Source organism: Ascidiella aspersa, chromosome 4, assembly GCF_963924565.1.
Source record: "Ascidiella aspersa chromosome 4, kaAscAspe10.2, whole genome shotgun sequence".
Taxonomy (NCBI): domain Eukaryota; kingdom Metazoa; phylum Chordata; class Ascidiacea; order Phlebobranchia; family Ascidiidae; genus Ascidiella; species Ascidiella aspersa.
Window position 1 is genome coordinate 23524263 of NC_139450.1, and position 12807 is coordinate 23537069.

The window sequence follows — 12807 nt, forward strand, 5'->3', positions numbered from 1 at the left end:
AATCATATTTTGCCTACGACAATTGGTATTCCTAGGCGGTCACCCATCCAAGTCCTAACCAATCCCGACGTTGCTTAACTTCCGAGAACGGACGAGATGGGGTGCATTAAACATGGTATGTTCGTAGGCAGTATTGGTCAACATTTTTTGGTCTAATCTATTTAAAAATGTAGAAACTTAAATAAATCATATTTTGCCTACGACAATTGGTATTCCTAGGCGGTCACCCATCCAAGTACTAACCAACCCCAAGGTTGCATAACTTACGAGATCGGACGAGATCGGGTGCATTCAACCTGGTATGGTCGTGGGCAGTATTGGTCAACATTTTTTGGTCTTATCTAATTAAAAATGTAAAAACCTAAATAAATCATGTTTTTCCTACGACAATTGGTGTTCCTAGGCGGTCACCCATCCAAGTACTAACCAATCCCGACGTTGCTTAACTTCCGAGATCGGACGAGATCGGGTGCATTCAAACTGGTATGGTGGTAGGCAGTATTGGTCAACATGTTTTGGTCTAAACTCTTTGAAAATGTAAACATTGGTATATATTTAAAAAATCATATTTTGCCTACGACAATTGGTATTCCTAGGCGGTCACCCATCCAGGTACTACCCAATCCCGACGTTGCTTAACTTCCGAGATCGGACGAGATCGGGTGCATTAAACATGATATGTTCGTAGGCAGTATTGGTCAACATTTTTTGGTCTAATCTATTTAAAAATTTAGAAACTTAAATAAATCATATTTTGCCTACGACAATTGGTATTCCTAGGCGGTCACCCATTCAAGTACTAAACAATCCCGAGGTTGTTTAACTTCCGAGATCGGACGAGATCGGGAGCACTAACCTGGTATGGTCGTAGGCAGTATTGCTCAACATTTTTTGGTTTATTCTATAAGAAAATCTAAAAACTTAAATAAATCATATGTTGCCTACGACAATTGCTATTACTAGGCGGTCACCCATCCAAATACTAACCAATCCCAACGTTGCTTAACTTCCGAGATCGGACGAGATCGGGTGCATTCAAACTGGTATGGTGGTAGGCAGTATTGGTCAACATGTTTTGGTCTAAACTCATTGAAAATGTAAACATTGGTATATATTTTAAAAATCATATTTTGCCTACGACAATTGGTATTCCTAGGCGGTCACCCATCCAGGTACTAACCAATCCCGACGTTGCTTAACTTCCGAGATCGGACGAGATCGGGTGCATTAAACATGATATGTTCGTAGGCAGTATTGGTCAACATTTTTTGGTCTAATCTATTTAAAAATGTAGAAACTTAAATAAATCATATTTTGCCTACGACAATTGGTATTCCTAGGCGGTCACCCATCCAAGTCCTAACCAATCCCGACGTTGCTTAACTTCCGAGAACGGACGAGATGGGGTGCATTAAACATGGTATGTTCGTAGGCAGTATTGGTCAACATTTTTTGGTCTAATCTATTTAAAAATGTAGAAACTTAAATAAATCATATTTTGCCTACGACAATTGGTATTCCTAGGCGGTCACCCATCCAAGTACTAACCAACCCCGAGGTTGCATAACTTACGTGATCGGACGAGATCGGGTGCATTCAACCTGGTATGGTCGTGGGCAGTATTGGTCAACATTTTTTGGTCTTACCTATTTAAAAATGTAAAAACCTAAATAAATCATGTTTTTCCTACGACAATTGGTGTTCCTAGGCGGTCACCCATCCAAGTACTAACCAATCCCGACGTTGCTTAACTTCCGAGATCGGACGAGATCGGGTGCATTAAACATGATATTTTCGTAGGCAGTATTGGTCAACATTTTTTGGTCTAATCTATTTAAAAATTTAGAAACATAAATAAATCATATTTTGCCTACGACAATTGGTATTCCTAGGCGGTCACCCATCCAAGTACTAAACAATCCCGAGGTTGTTTAACTTCCGAGATCGGACGAGATCGGGAGCATTAACCTGGTATGGTCGTAGACAGTATTGCTCAACATTTTTTGGTTTAATCTATTTGAAAATCTAAAAACTTAAATAAATCATATGTTGCCTACGACAATTGCTATTACTAGGCGGTCACCCATCCAAATACTAACCAATCCCAACGTTGCTTAACTTTCGAGATCGGACGAAATCGGGAGCATTCAACCTGGTATGGTCGTAGGCAGTTCTGGTCAACATGTTTTGGTCTAAACTCTTTGAAAATGTAAACATTTGTCTATATTTTAAAAATCATATTTTGCCTACGACAATTGCTATTCCTAGGCGGTCACCAATCCAAGTACTGACCAATCCCGACGTTGCTTAACTTACGAGCCCGGACGAGATCGGGTGCATTCAACCTGTTATGGTCGTAGGCAGCATTCGTCAACATTTTTTGGTCTAATTTATTTAAAAATGTAAAAACTTAAATAAATCATATTTTGACCACGACAATTGGTATTCCTAGGCGGTCAACCATCCAAGTACTGACCAATCCCGACGTTGCTTAACTTACGAGATCGGACGAGATTGGGTACATTAACCTGGTATGGTCGTACGCAGTATTGGTCAACCTTTTTTGGTCTAATCTATTTAAAAATGTAAAAACTTAAATAAATCATATTTTGACCACGACAATTGGTATTCCTAGGCGGTCAACCATCCAAGTACTGACCAATCCCGACGTTGCTTAACTTACGAGATCGGACGAGATTGGGTACATTAACCTGGTATGGTCGTACGCAGTATTGGTCAACATTTTTTGGTCTAATCTATTTAAAAATGTAGAAACTTAAATAAATCATATTTTGCCTACGACAATTGGTATTCCTAGACGGTCACCCATCCAAGTACTAACCAATCCCGACGTTGCTTAACTTCCGAGATCGGACGAGATCGGGTGCATTAAACATGGTATGGTCGTAGGCACTATTGGTCAACGTTTTTTGGTCTTAGCTATTTGAACATGTAAAAACTTAAATAAATCATGTTTTTCCTACGAGAATTGGTATTCCTAGGCGGTCACCCATCCAAGTACTAACCAATCCCGACGTCGCTTAACTTCCGAGATCGGACGAAATCGGGTGCATTGAACCTGGTATGGTCGAAGGCACTATTGGTCAACATTTTTTGGTCTAATCTATTTAAAAATGTAAAAACTTAAATAAATCATATTTTGCCTACGATAATTTGTATTCCTAGGCGGTCACCAATTCAAGTACAGACCAATCCCGACGTTGTTTAACTTACGAGATCGGACGAGATCGGGTGCATTCAACCTGTTATGGTCGTAGGCATCATTGGTCAACATTTTTTGGTCTTATCTATTTATAAATGTAAAAACTGGAATAAATCATATTTTGCCTACGACAATTGGTATTCCTAGGCGGTCTCCCATCCAAGTACTAACCAATCCCGACATTGCTTAACTTCCGAGATCGGACGATATCGGGTGCATTAAACATGATATGTTCGTAGTCAGTATTGGTCAACATTTTTTGGTCTAATCTAATTAAAAATGTAGAAACTTAAATAAATCATATTTTGCCTACGACAATTGGTATTCCTAGGCGGTCACCCATCCAAGTACTAACCAACCCCGAGGTTGCTTAACTTACGAGATCGGACGAGATCGGGTGCATTCAACCTGGTATGGTCGTAGGCACTATTGGTCAACATTTTTTGAGCTAATCTATTTAAAAATGTAAACATATTTTAAAAATCATATTTTGCCTATGACAATTTGTATTCCTAGGCGGTCACCAATCCAAGTACTGACCAATCCCGACGTTGCTTAACTTACGAGCCCGGACGAGATCGGTTGCATTGAACCTGTTATGGTCGTAGCCATGATTGGTCAACATTTTTTGGTCTTATCTATTTTAAAATCTAGAAACTTAAATAAATCATATGTTGCCTACGACAATTTGTATTCCTAGGCGGTCACCAATCCAAGTACTGACCAATCCCGACGTTGCTTAACTTACGAGGCCGGACGAGATCGGGTGCATTCAACCTGTTATGGTCGTACGCAGTATTGGTCAACATTTTTTGGTCTAATCTATTTTAAAATCTAGAAACTTAAATAAATGATATGTTGCCTACGACAATTTGTATTCCTAGGCGGTCACCAATCCAAGTACTGACCAATCCCGACGTTGCTTAACTTACGAGCCCGGACGAGATCGGGTGCATTCAACCTGTTATGGTCGTACGCAGTATTGGTCAACATTTTTTGGTCTAATCTATTTAAAAATGTAGAAACTTAAATAAATCATATTTTGACCACGACAATTGGTATTCCTAGGCGGTCACCCATCCAAGTACTGACCAATCCCGACGTTGCTTAACTTACGAGATCGGACGAGATTGGGTACATTAACCTGGTATGGTCGTACGCAGTATTGGTCAACATTTTTTGGTCTAATCTATTTAAAAATGTAGAAATTTAAATAAATCATATTTTGACCACGACAATTGGTATTCCTAGGTGGTCACCCATCCAAGTCCTGACCAATCCCGACGTTGCTTAACTTACGAGATCGGACGAGATTGGGTACATTAACCTGGTATGGTCGTACGCAGTATTGGTCAACATTTTTTGGTCTAATCTATTTAAAAATGTAGAAACTTAGATAAATCATATTTTGCCTACGACAATTGGTATTCCTAGGCGGTCACCCATCCAAGTACTAACCAATCCCGACGTTGCTTAACTTCCGAGAACGGACGAGATGGGGTGCATTAAACATGGTATGTTCGTAGGCAGTATTGGTCAACATTTTTTGGTCTAATCTATTTAAAAATGTAGAAACTTAAATAAATCATATTTTGCCTACCACAATTGGTATTCCTAGGCGGTCACCCATCCAAGTACTAACCAACCCCGAGGTTGCATAACTTACGAGATCGGACGAGATCGGGTGCATTCAACCTGGTATGGTCGTGGGTAGTATTGGTCAACATTTTTTGGTCTTATCTATTTAAAAATGTAAAAACCTAAATAAATCATGTTTTTCCTACGACAATTGGTGTTCCTAGGCGGTTACCCATCCAAGTACTAACCAATCCCGACGTTGCTTAACTTCCGAGATCGGACGAGATCGGGTGCATTCAAACTGGTATGGTGGTAGGCAGTATTGGTCAACATGTTTTGGTCTAAACTCTTTGAAAATGTAAACATTGGTATATATTTTAAAAATCATATTTTGCCTACGACAATTGGTATTCCTTGGCGTTCACCCATCCAGGTACTAACCAATCCCGACGTTGCTTAATTTCCGAGATCGGACGAGATCGGGTGCATTAAACATGATATGTTCGTAGGCAGTATTGGTCAACATTTTTTGGTCTAATCTATTTAAAAATGTAGAAACTTAAATAAATCTTATTTTGACTACGACAATTGGTATTCCTAGGCGGTCACCCATCCAAGTACTAACCAATCCCGAGGTTGCTTAACTTCCGAGAACGGACGAGGTGGGGTGCATTAAACATGGTATGTTCGTAGGGAATATTGGTCAACATTTTTTGGTCTAATCCATTTAAAAATGTAGAAACTTAAATAAATCATATTTTGCCTACGACAATTGGTATTCCTAGGCGGTCACCCATCCAAGTACTAACCAACCCCGAGGTTGCATAACTTACGAGATCGGACGAGATCGGGTGCATTCAACCTGGTATGGTCGTGGGCAGTATTGGTCAACATTTTTTGGTCTTATCTAATTAAAAATGTAAAAACCTAAATAAATCATGTTTTTCCTACGACAATTGGTGTTCCTAGGCGGTCACCCATCCAAGTACTAACCAATCCCGACGTTGCTTAACTTCCGAGATCGGACGAGATCGGGTGCATTCAAACTGGTATGGTGGTAGGCAGTATTGGTCAACATGTTTTGGTCTAAACTCTTTGAAAATGTAAACATTGGTATATATTTAAAAAATCATATTTTGCCTACGACAATTGGTATTCCTAGGCGGTCACCCATCCAGGTACTACCCAATCCCGACGTTGCTTAACTTCCGAGATCGGACGAGATCGGGTGCATTAAACATGATATGTTCGTAGGCAATATTGGTCAACATTTTTTGGTCTAATCTATTTAAAAATTTAGAAACTTAAATAAATCATATTTTGCCTACGACAATTGGTATTCCTAGGCGGTCACCCATTCAAGTACTAAACAATCCCGAGGTTGTTTAACTTCCGAGATCGGACGAGATCGGGAGCATTAACCTGGTATGGTCGTAGGCAGTATTGCTCAACATTTTTTGGTTTATTCTATTTGAAAATCTAAAAACTTAAATAAATCATATGTTGCCTACGACAATTGCTATTACTAGGCGGTCACCCATCCAAATACTAACCAATCCCAACGTTGCTTAACTTCCGAGATCGGGTGCATTCAAACTGGTATGGTGGTAGGCAGTATTGGTCAACATGTTTTGGTCTAAACTCATTGAAAATGTAAACATTGGTATATATTTTAAAAATCATATTTTGCCTACGACAATTGGTATTCCTAGGCGGTCACCCATCCAGGTGCTAACCAATCCCGACGTTGCTTAACTTCCGAGATCGGACGAGATCGGGTGCATTAAACATGATATGTTCGTAGGCAGTATTGGTCAACATTTTTTGGTCTAATCTATTTAAAAATGTAGAAACTTAAATAAATCATATTTTGCCTACGACAATTGGAATTCCTAGGCGGTCACCCATCCAAGTCCTAACCAATCCCGACGTTGCTTAACTTCCGAGAACGGACGAGATGGGGTGCATTAAACATGGTATGTTCGTAGGCAGTATTGGTCAACATTTTTTGGTCTAATCTATTTAAAAATGTAGAAACTTAAATAAATCATATTTTGCCTACGACAATTGGTATTCCTAGGCGGTCACCCATCCAAGTACTAACCAACCCCGAGGTTGCATAACTTACGAGATCGGACGAGATCGGGTGCATTCAACCTGGTATGGTCGTGGGCAGTATTGGTCAACATTTTTTGGTCTTATCTAATTAAAAATGTAAAAACCTAAATAAATCATGTTTTTCCTACGACAATTGGTGTTCCTAGGCGGTCACCCATCCAAGTACTAACCAATCCCGACGTTGCTTAACTTCCGAGATCGGACGAGATCGGGTGCATTCAAACTGGTATGGTGGTAGGCAGTATTGGTCAACATGTTTTGGTCTAAACTCTTTGAAAATGTAAACATTGGTATATATTTAAAAAATCATATTTTGCCTACGACAATTGGTATTCCTAGGCGGTCACCCATCCAGGTACTACCCAATCCCGACGTTGCTTAACTTCCGAGATCGGGTGCATTAAACATGATATGTTCGTAGGCAGTATTGGTCAACATTTTTTGGTCTAATCTATTTAAAAATTTAGAAACTTAAATAAATCATATTTTGCCTACGACAATTGGTATTCCTAGGCGGTCACCCATTCAAGTACTAAACAATCCCGAGGTTGTTTAACTTCCGAGATCGGACGAGATCGGGAGCATTAACCTGGTATGGTCGTAGGCAGTATTGCTCAACATTTTTCGGTTTATTCTATTTGAAAATCTAAAAACTTAAATAAATCATATGTTGCCTACGACAATTGCTATTACTAGGCGGTCACCCATCCAAATACTAACCAATCCCAACGTTGCTTAACTTCCGAGATCGGACGAGATCGGGTGCATTCAAACTGGTATGGTGGTAGGCAGTATTGGTCAACATGTTTTGGTCTAAACTCATTGAAAATGTAAACATTGGTATATATTTTAAAAATCATATTTTGCCTACGACAATTGGTATTCCTAGGCGGTCACCCATCCAGGTACTAACCAATCCCGACGTTGCTTAACTTCCGAGATCGGACGAGATCGGGTGCATTAAACATGATATGTTCGTAGGCAGTATTGGTCAACATTTTTTGGTCTAATCTATTTAAAAATGTAGAAACTTAAATAAATCATATTTTGCCTACGACAATTGGTATTCCTAGGCGGTCACCCATCCAAGTCCTAACCAATCCCGACGTTGCTTAACTTCCGAGAACGGACGAGATGGGGTGCATTAAACATGGTATGTTCGTAGGCAGTATTGGTCAACATTTTTTGGTCTAATCTATTTAAAAATGTAGAAACTTAAATAAATCATATTTTGCCTACGACAATTGGTATTCCTAGGCGGTCACCCATCCAAGTACTAACCAACCCCGAGGTTGCATAACTTACGAGATCGGACGAGATCGGGTGCATTCAACCTGGTATGGTCGTGGGCAGTATTGGTCAACATTTTTTGGTCTTACCTATTTAAAAATGTAAAAACCTAAATAAATCATGTTTTTCCTACGACAATTGGTGTTCCTAGGCGGTCACCCATCCAAGTACTAACCAATCCCGACGTTGCTTAACTTCCGAGATCGGACGAGATCGGGTGCATTAAACATGATATTTTCGTAGGCAGTATTGGTCAACATTTTTTGGTCTAATCTATTTAAAAATTTAGAAACTTAAATAAATCATATTTTGCCTACGACAATTGGTATTCCTAGGCGGTCACCCATCCAAGTACTAAACAATCCCGAGGTTGTTTAACTTCCGAGATCGGACGAGATCGGGAGCATTAACTTGGTATGGTCGTAGACAGTATTGCTCAACATTTTTTGGTTTAATCTATTTGAAAATCTAAAAACTTAAATAAATCATATGTTGCCTACGACAATTGCTATTACTAGGCGGTCACCCATCCAAATACTAACCAATCCCAACGTTGCTTAACTTTCGAGATCGGACGAAATCGGGAGCATTCAACCTGGTATGGTTGTAGGCAGTTCTGGTCAACATGTTTTGGTCTAAACTCTTTGAAAATGTAAACATTTGTCTATATTTTAAAAATCATATTTTGCCTACGACAATTGCTATTCCTAGGCGGTCACCAATCCAAGTACTGACCAATCCCGACGTTGCTTAACTTACGAGCCCGGACGAGATCGGGTGCATTCAACCTGTTATGGTCGTAGGCAGCATTCGTCAACATTTTTTGGTCTAATCTATTTAAAAATGTAAAAACTTAAATAAATCATATTTTGACCACGACAATTGGTATTCCTAGGCGGTCAACCATCCAAGTACTGACCAATCCCGACGTTGCTTAACTTACGAGATCGGACGAGATTGGGTACATTAACCTGGTATGGTCGTACGCAGTATTGGTCAACATTTTTTGGTCTAATCTATTTAAAAATGTAGAAACTTATATAAATCATATTTTGCCTACACCAATTGGTATTCCTAGCCGGTCACCCATCCAAGTACTAACCAATCCCGACGTTGCTTAACTTCCGAGAACGGACGAGATGGGGTGCATTAAACATGGTATGTTCGTAGGCAGTATTGGTCAACATTTTTTGGTCTAATCTATTTAAAAATGTAGAAACTTAAATAAATCATATTTTGCCTACGACAATTGGTATTCCTAGGCGGTCACCCATCCAAGTACTAACCAACGTCGAGGTTGCATAACTTACGAGATCGGACGAGATCGGGTGCATTCAACCTGGTATGGTCGTGGGCAGTATTGGTCAACATTTTTTGGTCTTATCTATTTAAAAATGTAAAAACCTAAATAAATCATGTTTTTCCTACGACAATTGGTGTTCCTAGGCGGATACCCATCCAAGTACTAACCAATCCCGACGTTGCTTAACTTCCGAGATCGGACGAGATTTGGTGCATTCAAACTGGTATGGTGGTAGGCAGTATTGGTCAACATTTTTTGGTCTAATCTATTTAAAAATGTAGAAACTTAAATAAATCATGTTTTGCCTACGACAATTGGTATTCCTAGGCGGTCACCCATCCAGGTACTAACCAATCCCGACGTTGCTTAACTTCCGAGATCGGACGAGATCGGGTACATTAAACATGATATGTTCGTAGGCAGTATTGGTCAACATTTTTTGGTCTAATCTATTTAAAAATGTAGAAACTTAAATAAATCATGTTTTGCCTACGACAATTGGTATTCCTAGGCGGTCACCCATCCAAGTACTAACCAATCCCGACGTTGCTTAACTTCCGAGAACGGACGAGATGGGGTGCATTAAACATGGTATGTTCGTAGGCAGTATTGGTCAGCATTTTTCGGTCTAATCTATTTAAAAATGTAGAAACTTAAATAAATCATATTTTGCCTACGACAATTGGTATTCCTAGGCGGTCACCCATCCAAGTACTAACCAACCCCGAGATTGCAAAACTTACGAGATCGGACGAGATCGGGTGCATTCAACCTGGTATGGTCGTGGGCAGTATTGGTCAACATTTTTTGGTCTTATCTATTTAAAAATGTAAAAACCTAAATAAATCATGTTTTTCCTACGACAATTGGTGTTCCTAGGCGGTCACCCATCCAAGTACTAACCAATCCCGACGTTGCTTAACTTCCGAGATCGGACGAGATCGGGTGCATTCAAACTGGTATGGTGGTAGGCAGTATTGGTCAACATGTTTTGGTCTAAACTCTTTGAAAATGTAAACATTGGTATATATTTTAAAAATCATATTTTGCCTACGACAATTGGTATTCCTAGGCGGTCACCCATCCAGGAACTAACCAATCCCGACGTTGCTTAACTTCCGAGATCGGACGAGATCGGGTGCATTAAACATGATATGTTCGTAGGTAGTATTGGTCAACATTTTTTGGTCTAATCTATTTAAAAATTTAGAAACTTAAATAAATCATATTTTGCCTACGACAATTGGTATTCCTAGGCGGTCACCCATCCAAGTACTAAACAATCCCGAGGTTGTTTTACTTCCGAGATCGGACGAGATCGGGAGCATTAACCTGGTATGGTCGTAGGCAGTATTGCTCAACATTTTTTGGTTTAATCTATTTGAAAATCTCAAAACTTAAATAAATCATATGTTGCCTACAACAATTGCTATTCCTAGGCGGTCACCCATCCAAGTACTAACCAATCCCGACGTTGCTTAACTTCCGAGATCGGATGAGATCGGGTGCATTCAACCAGGTATGGTCGTAGGCAGTATTGCTCAAAATTTTTTGGTCTAAACTCCTTGAAAATGTAAACATTTATATATAATATAAAAATTATATTTGCTACGACAATTGTTATTCCTAGGCGGTCACCCATCCAAGTACTAACCAATCCCGCGGTTGCTTAACTTACGAGATCGGACGAGATCGGGTGCATTAACCTGGTATGGTCGTATGCAGTATTGGTCAACATTTTTTGGTCTTATCTATTTAAAAATGTAAAAACTTAAATAAATCATGTTTTTCCTACGACAAATGGTATTCCTAGGCGGTCACCCATCCAAGTACTAACCAATCTCGACGTCGCTTAACTTCCGAGATCGGACGAGATCGGGTGCATTCAACCTGGTATGGTCGCAGGCAGCACTGCTCAACATGTTTTGGTCTAAACTCTTTGAAAATGTAAACATTTGTCTATATTTTAAAAAACATATTTTGCCTACGACAATTGGTATTCCTAGGCGGTCACCCATCCAAGTACTAACCAATCCCGACGTTGCTTAACTTCCGAGATCGGACGAGATCGGGTGCATTCAACCTGGTATGGTCGTAGTCAGTATTGCTCAACATTTTTTGGTCTAAACTCCTTGAAAATGTAAACATTTATATATAATATAAAAATTATATTTGCCTACGACAATTGTTATTCCTATGCGGTCACCACCCAGCCAAGTACTAACCAATCCCGACATTGCTTAACTTACGAGATCGGACGAGATCGGGTGCATTCAACCTGGCATGGTCGTAGCCAGTATTGGTCAACATTTTTTGGTCTAATCTATTTAAAAATGTAAAAACTGGAATAAATCATATTTTGCCTACGACAATTGGTATTCCTAGGCGGTCACCCATCCAAGTACTAACCAATCCCGACGTCGCTTAACTTCCGAGATCGGACGAGATCGGGTGCATTCAACCTGGTATGGTCGCAGGCAGTACTGCTCAACATGTTTTGGTCTAAACTCTTTGAAAATGTAAACATTGGTATATATTTTAAAAATCATATTTTGCCTACGACAATTGGTATTCCTAGGCGGTCACCCATCCAGGAACTAACCAATCCCGACGTTGCTTAACTTCCGAGATCGGACGAGATCGGGTGCATTAAACATGATATGTTCGTAGTCAGTATTGGTCAACATTTTTTGGTCTAATCTATTTAAAAATTTAGAAACTTAAATAAATCATATTTTGCCTACGACAATTGGTATTCCTAGGCGGTCACCCATCCAAGTACTAAACAATCCCGAGGTTGTTTAACTTCCGAGATCGGACGAGATCGGGAGCATTAAACTGGTATGGTCATAGGCAGTATTGCTCAACATTTTTTGGTTTAATCTATTTGAAAATCTCAAAACTTAAATAAATCATATGTTGCCTACAACAATTGCTATTACTAGGCGGTCACCCATCCAAATACTAACCAATCCCAACGTTGCTTAACTTTCGAGATCGGACGAGATCGGGAGCATTCAACCTGGTATGGTCGTAGGCAGTACTGGACAACATGTTTTGGTCTAAACTCTTTGAAAATGTAAACATTTGTCTATATTTTGAAAATCACATTTTGCCTACGACAATTGCTATTCCTAGGCGGTCACCCATCCAAGTACTAACCAATCCCGACGTTGCTTAACTTCCGAGATCGGATGAGATCGGGTGCATTCAACCTGGTATGGTCGTAGGCAGTATTGCTCAACATTTTTTGGTCTAAACTCCTTGAAAATGTAAACATTTATATATAATATTA

At 39.6% G+C, this 12807-nt stretch overlaps 10 non-coding genes and 52 pseudogenes across 10 annotated transcripts; all 62 read right to left on the reverse strand.

The window, feature by feature from the left end:
* Positions 1-10: 10 nt before the first annotated feature.
* On the reverse strand, positions 11-129 carry LOC146149413 (5S ribosomal RNA; annotated as a pseudogene).
* A 65-nt stretch (positions 130-194) lies between these two features.
* LOC146149414 (5S ribosomal RNA) lies at positions 195-313 on the reverse strand (annotated as a pseudogene).
* A 65-nt stretch (positions 314-378) lies between these two features.
* On the reverse strand, positions 379-497 carry LOC146149415 (5S ribosomal RNA; annotated as a pseudogene).
* Positions 498-571: 74 nt separating this feature from the next.
* On the reverse strand, positions 572-690 carry LOC146149416 (5S ribosomal RNA). Its single transcript, XR_014497596.1, has one exon. It is a non-coding gene; the product is annotated as a 5S ribosomal RNA (ribosomal RNA).
* Positions 691-755: 65 nt separating this feature from the next.
* Positions 756-873, reverse strand: LOC146149417 (5S ribosomal RNA; annotated as a pseudogene).
* A 65-nt stretch (positions 874-938) lies between these two features.
* Positions 939-1057, reverse strand: LOC146149418 (5S ribosomal RNA; annotated as a pseudogene).
* A 74-nt stretch (positions 1058-1131) lies between these two features.
* On the reverse strand, positions 1132-1250 carry LOC146149419 (5S ribosomal RNA). The gene has a single exon (XR_014498005.1). It is a non-coding gene; the product is annotated as a 5S ribosomal RNA (ribosomal RNA).
* Positions 1251-1315: 65 nt separating this feature from the next.
* Positions 1316-1434, reverse strand: LOC146149420 (5S ribosomal RNA; annotated as a pseudogene).
* A 65-nt stretch (positions 1435-1499) lies between these two features.
* LOC146149421 (5S ribosomal RNA) lies at positions 1500-1618 on the reverse strand (annotated as a pseudogene).
* A 65-nt stretch (positions 1619-1683) lies between these two features.
* LOC146149422 (5S ribosomal RNA) lies at positions 1684-1802 on the reverse strand (annotated as a pseudogene).
* Positions 1803-1867: 65 nt separating this feature from the next.
* Positions 1868-1985, reverse strand: LOC146149423 (5S ribosomal RNA; annotated as a pseudogene).
* A 65-nt stretch (positions 1986-2050) lies between these two features.
* LOC146149424 (5S ribosomal RNA) lies at positions 2051-2169 on the reverse strand (annotated as a pseudogene).
* Positions 2170-2243: 74 nt separating this feature from the next.
* LOC146149425 (5S ribosomal RNA) lies at positions 2244-2362 on the reverse strand (annotated as a pseudogene).
* Positions 2363-2793: 431 nt separating this feature from the next.
* LOC146149426 (5S ribosomal RNA) lies at positions 2794-2912 on the reverse strand. Its single transcript, XR_014495881.1, has one exon. It is a non-coding gene; the product is annotated as a 5S ribosomal RNA (ribosomal RNA).
* A 65-nt stretch (positions 2913-2977) lies between these two features.
* Positions 2978-3096, reverse strand: LOC146149427 (5S ribosomal RNA; annotated as a pseudogene).
* A 65-nt stretch (positions 3097-3161) lies between these two features.
* Positions 3162-3280, reverse strand: LOC146149428 (5S ribosomal RNA; annotated as a pseudogene).
* A 65-nt stretch (positions 3281-3345) lies between these two features.
* On the reverse strand, positions 3346-3464 carry LOC146149429 (5S ribosomal RNA; annotated as a pseudogene).
* A 65-nt stretch (positions 3465-3529) lies between these two features.
* LOC146149430 (5S ribosomal RNA) lies at positions 3530-3648 on the reverse strand. Its single transcript, XR_014495489.1, has one exon. It is a non-coding gene; the product is annotated as a 5S ribosomal RNA (ribosomal RNA).
* A 250-nt stretch (positions 3649-3898) lies between these two features.
* LOC146149431 (5S ribosomal RNA) lies at positions 3899-4017 on the reverse strand (annotated as a pseudogene).
* Positions 4018-4082: 65 nt separating this feature from the next.
* On the reverse strand, positions 4083-4201 carry LOC146149432 (5S ribosomal RNA; annotated as a pseudogene).
* Positions 4202-4632: 431 nt separating this feature from the next.
* LOC146149433 (5S ribosomal RNA) lies at positions 4633-4751 on the reverse strand (annotated as a pseudogene).
* Positions 4752-4816: 65 nt separating this feature from the next.
* LOC146149434 (5S ribosomal RNA) lies at positions 4817-4935 on the reverse strand (annotated as a pseudogene).
* Positions 4936-5000: 65 nt separating this feature from the next.
* On the reverse strand, positions 5001-5119 carry LOC146149435 (5S ribosomal RNA; annotated as a pseudogene).
* Positions 5120-5193: 74 nt separating this feature from the next.
* LOC146149436 (5S ribosomal RNA) lies at positions 5194-5312 on the reverse strand (annotated as a pseudogene).
* A 65-nt stretch (positions 5313-5377) lies between these two features.
* LOC146149437 (5S ribosomal RNA) lies at positions 5378-5496 on the reverse strand (annotated as a pseudogene).
* Positions 5497-5561: 65 nt separating this feature from the next.
* Positions 5562-5680, reverse strand: LOC146149438 (5S ribosomal RNA; annotated as a pseudogene).
* Positions 5681-5745: 65 nt separating this feature from the next.
* Positions 5746-5864, reverse strand: LOC146149439 (5S ribosomal RNA; annotated as a pseudogene).
* A 74-nt stretch (positions 5865-5938) lies between these two features.
* Positions 5939-6057, reverse strand: LOC146149440 (5S ribosomal RNA). Its single transcript, XR_014497597.1, has one exon. It is a non-coding gene; the product is annotated as a 5S ribosomal RNA (ribosomal RNA).
* Positions 6058-6122: 65 nt separating this feature from the next.
* Positions 6123-6240, reverse strand: LOC146149441 (5S ribosomal RNA; annotated as a pseudogene).
* Positions 6241-6488: 248 nt separating this feature from the next.
* Positions 6489-6607, reverse strand: LOC146149442 (5S ribosomal RNA; annotated as a pseudogene).
* Positions 6608-6672: 65 nt separating this feature from the next.
* LOC146149443 (5S ribosomal RNA) lies at positions 6673-6791 on the reverse strand (annotated as a pseudogene).
* Positions 6792-6856: 65 nt separating this feature from the next.
* Positions 6857-6975, reverse strand: LOC146149444 (5S ribosomal RNA; annotated as a pseudogene).
* Positions 6976-7040: 65 nt separating this feature from the next.
* Positions 7041-7159, reverse strand: LOC146149445 (5S ribosomal RNA; annotated as a pseudogene).
* A 74-nt stretch (positions 7160-7233) lies between these two features.
* LOC146149446 (5S ribosomal RNA) lies at positions 7234-7342 on the reverse strand (annotated as a pseudogene).
* A 65-nt stretch (positions 7343-7407) lies between these two features.
* LOC146149447 (5S ribosomal RNA) lies at positions 7408-7525 on the reverse strand (annotated as a pseudogene).
* A 65-nt stretch (positions 7526-7590) lies between these two features.
* On the reverse strand, positions 7591-7709 carry LOC146149448 (5S ribosomal RNA; annotated as a pseudogene).
* A 74-nt stretch (positions 7710-7783) lies between these two features.
* Positions 7784-7902, reverse strand: LOC146149449 (5S ribosomal RNA). The gene has a single exon (XR_014498007.1). It is a non-coding gene; the product is annotated as a 5S ribosomal RNA (ribosomal RNA).
* Positions 7903-7967: 65 nt separating this feature from the next.
* Positions 7968-8086, reverse strand: LOC146149450 (5S ribosomal RNA; annotated as a pseudogene).
* A 65-nt stretch (positions 8087-8151) lies between these two features.
* LOC146149451 (5S ribosomal RNA) lies at positions 8152-8270 on the reverse strand (annotated as a pseudogene).
* A 65-nt stretch (positions 8271-8335) lies between these two features.
* LOC146149452 (5S ribosomal RNA) lies at positions 8336-8454 on the reverse strand (annotated as a pseudogene).
* Positions 8455-8519: 65 nt separating this feature from the next.
* On the reverse strand, positions 8520-8637 carry LOC146149453 (5S ribosomal RNA; annotated as a pseudogene).
* Positions 8638-8702: 65 nt separating this feature from the next.
* LOC146149454 (5S ribosomal RNA) lies at positions 8703-8821 on the reverse strand (annotated as a pseudogene).
* A 74-nt stretch (positions 8822-8895) lies between these two features.
* Positions 8896-9014, reverse strand: LOC146149455 (5S ribosomal RNA; annotated as a pseudogene).
* Positions 9015-9262: 248 nt separating this feature from the next.
* LOC146149456 (5S ribosomal RNA) lies at positions 9263-9381 on the reverse strand (annotated as a pseudogene).
* A 65-nt stretch (positions 9382-9446) lies between these two features.
* Positions 9447-9565, reverse strand: LOC146149457 (5S ribosomal RNA; annotated as a pseudogene).
* A 65-nt stretch (positions 9566-9630) lies between these two features.
* Positions 9631-9749, reverse strand: LOC146149458 (5S ribosomal RNA; annotated as a pseudogene).
* A 65-nt stretch (positions 9750-9814) lies between these two features.
* Positions 9815-9933, reverse strand: LOC146149459 (5S ribosomal RNA; annotated as a pseudogene).
* A 65-nt stretch (positions 9934-9998) lies between these two features.
* Positions 9999-10117, reverse strand: LOC146149460 (5S ribosomal RNA; annotated as a pseudogene).
* A 65-nt stretch (positions 10118-10182) lies between these two features.
* Positions 10183-10301, reverse strand: LOC146149461 (5S ribosomal RNA; annotated as a pseudogene).
* Positions 10302-10366: 65 nt separating this feature from the next.
* On the reverse strand, positions 10367-10485 carry LOC146149462 (5S ribosomal RNA; annotated as a pseudogene).
* Positions 10486-10559: 74 nt separating this feature from the next.
* LOC146149463 (5S ribosomal RNA) lies at positions 10560-10678 on the reverse strand (annotated as a pseudogene).
* A 65-nt stretch (positions 10679-10743) lies between these two features.
* LOC146149464 (5S ribosomal RNA) lies at positions 10744-10861 on the reverse strand (annotated as a pseudogene).
* A 65-nt stretch (positions 10862-10926) lies between these two features.
* LOC146149465 (5S ribosomal RNA) lies at positions 10927-11045 on the reverse strand. The gene has a single exon (XR_014496425.1). It is a non-coding gene; the product is annotated as a 5S ribosomal RNA (ribosomal RNA).
* Positions 11046-11118: 73 nt separating this feature from the next.
* On the reverse strand, positions 11119-11235 carry LOC146149466 (5S ribosomal RNA; annotated as a pseudogene).
* A 65-nt stretch (positions 11236-11300) lies between these two features.
* Positions 11301-11419, reverse strand: LOC146149467 (5S ribosomal RNA; annotated as a pseudogene).
* Positions 11420-11493: 74 nt separating this feature from the next.
* On the reverse strand, positions 11494-11612 carry LOC146149468 (5S ribosomal RNA). Its single transcript, XR_014495775.1, has one exon. It is a non-coding gene; the product is annotated as a 5S ribosomal RNA (ribosomal RNA).
* Positions 11613-11685: 73 nt separating this feature from the next.
* Positions 11686-11807, reverse strand: LOC146149469 (5S ribosomal RNA; annotated as a pseudogene).
* A 65-nt stretch (positions 11808-11872) lies between these two features.
* LOC146149470 (5S ribosomal RNA) lies at positions 11873-11991 on the reverse strand. The gene has a single exon (XR_014495739.1). It is a non-coding gene; the product is annotated as a 5S ribosomal RNA (ribosomal RNA).
* Positions 11992-12065: 74 nt separating this feature from the next.
* On the reverse strand, positions 12066-12184 carry LOC146149471 (5S ribosomal RNA; annotated as a pseudogene).
* A 65-nt stretch (positions 12185-12249) lies between these two features.
* On the reverse strand, positions 12250-12367 carry LOC146149472 (5S ribosomal RNA; annotated as a pseudogene).
* Positions 12368-12432: 65 nt separating this feature from the next.
* On the reverse strand, positions 12433-12551 carry LOC146149473 (5S ribosomal RNA; annotated as a pseudogene).
* A 74-nt stretch (positions 12552-12625) lies between these two features.
* LOC146149474 (5S ribosomal RNA) lies at positions 12626-12744 on the reverse strand. Its single transcript, XR_014495641.1, has one exon. It is a non-coding gene; the product is annotated as a 5S ribosomal RNA (ribosomal RNA).
* Positions 12745-12807: the final 63 nt, after the last annotated feature.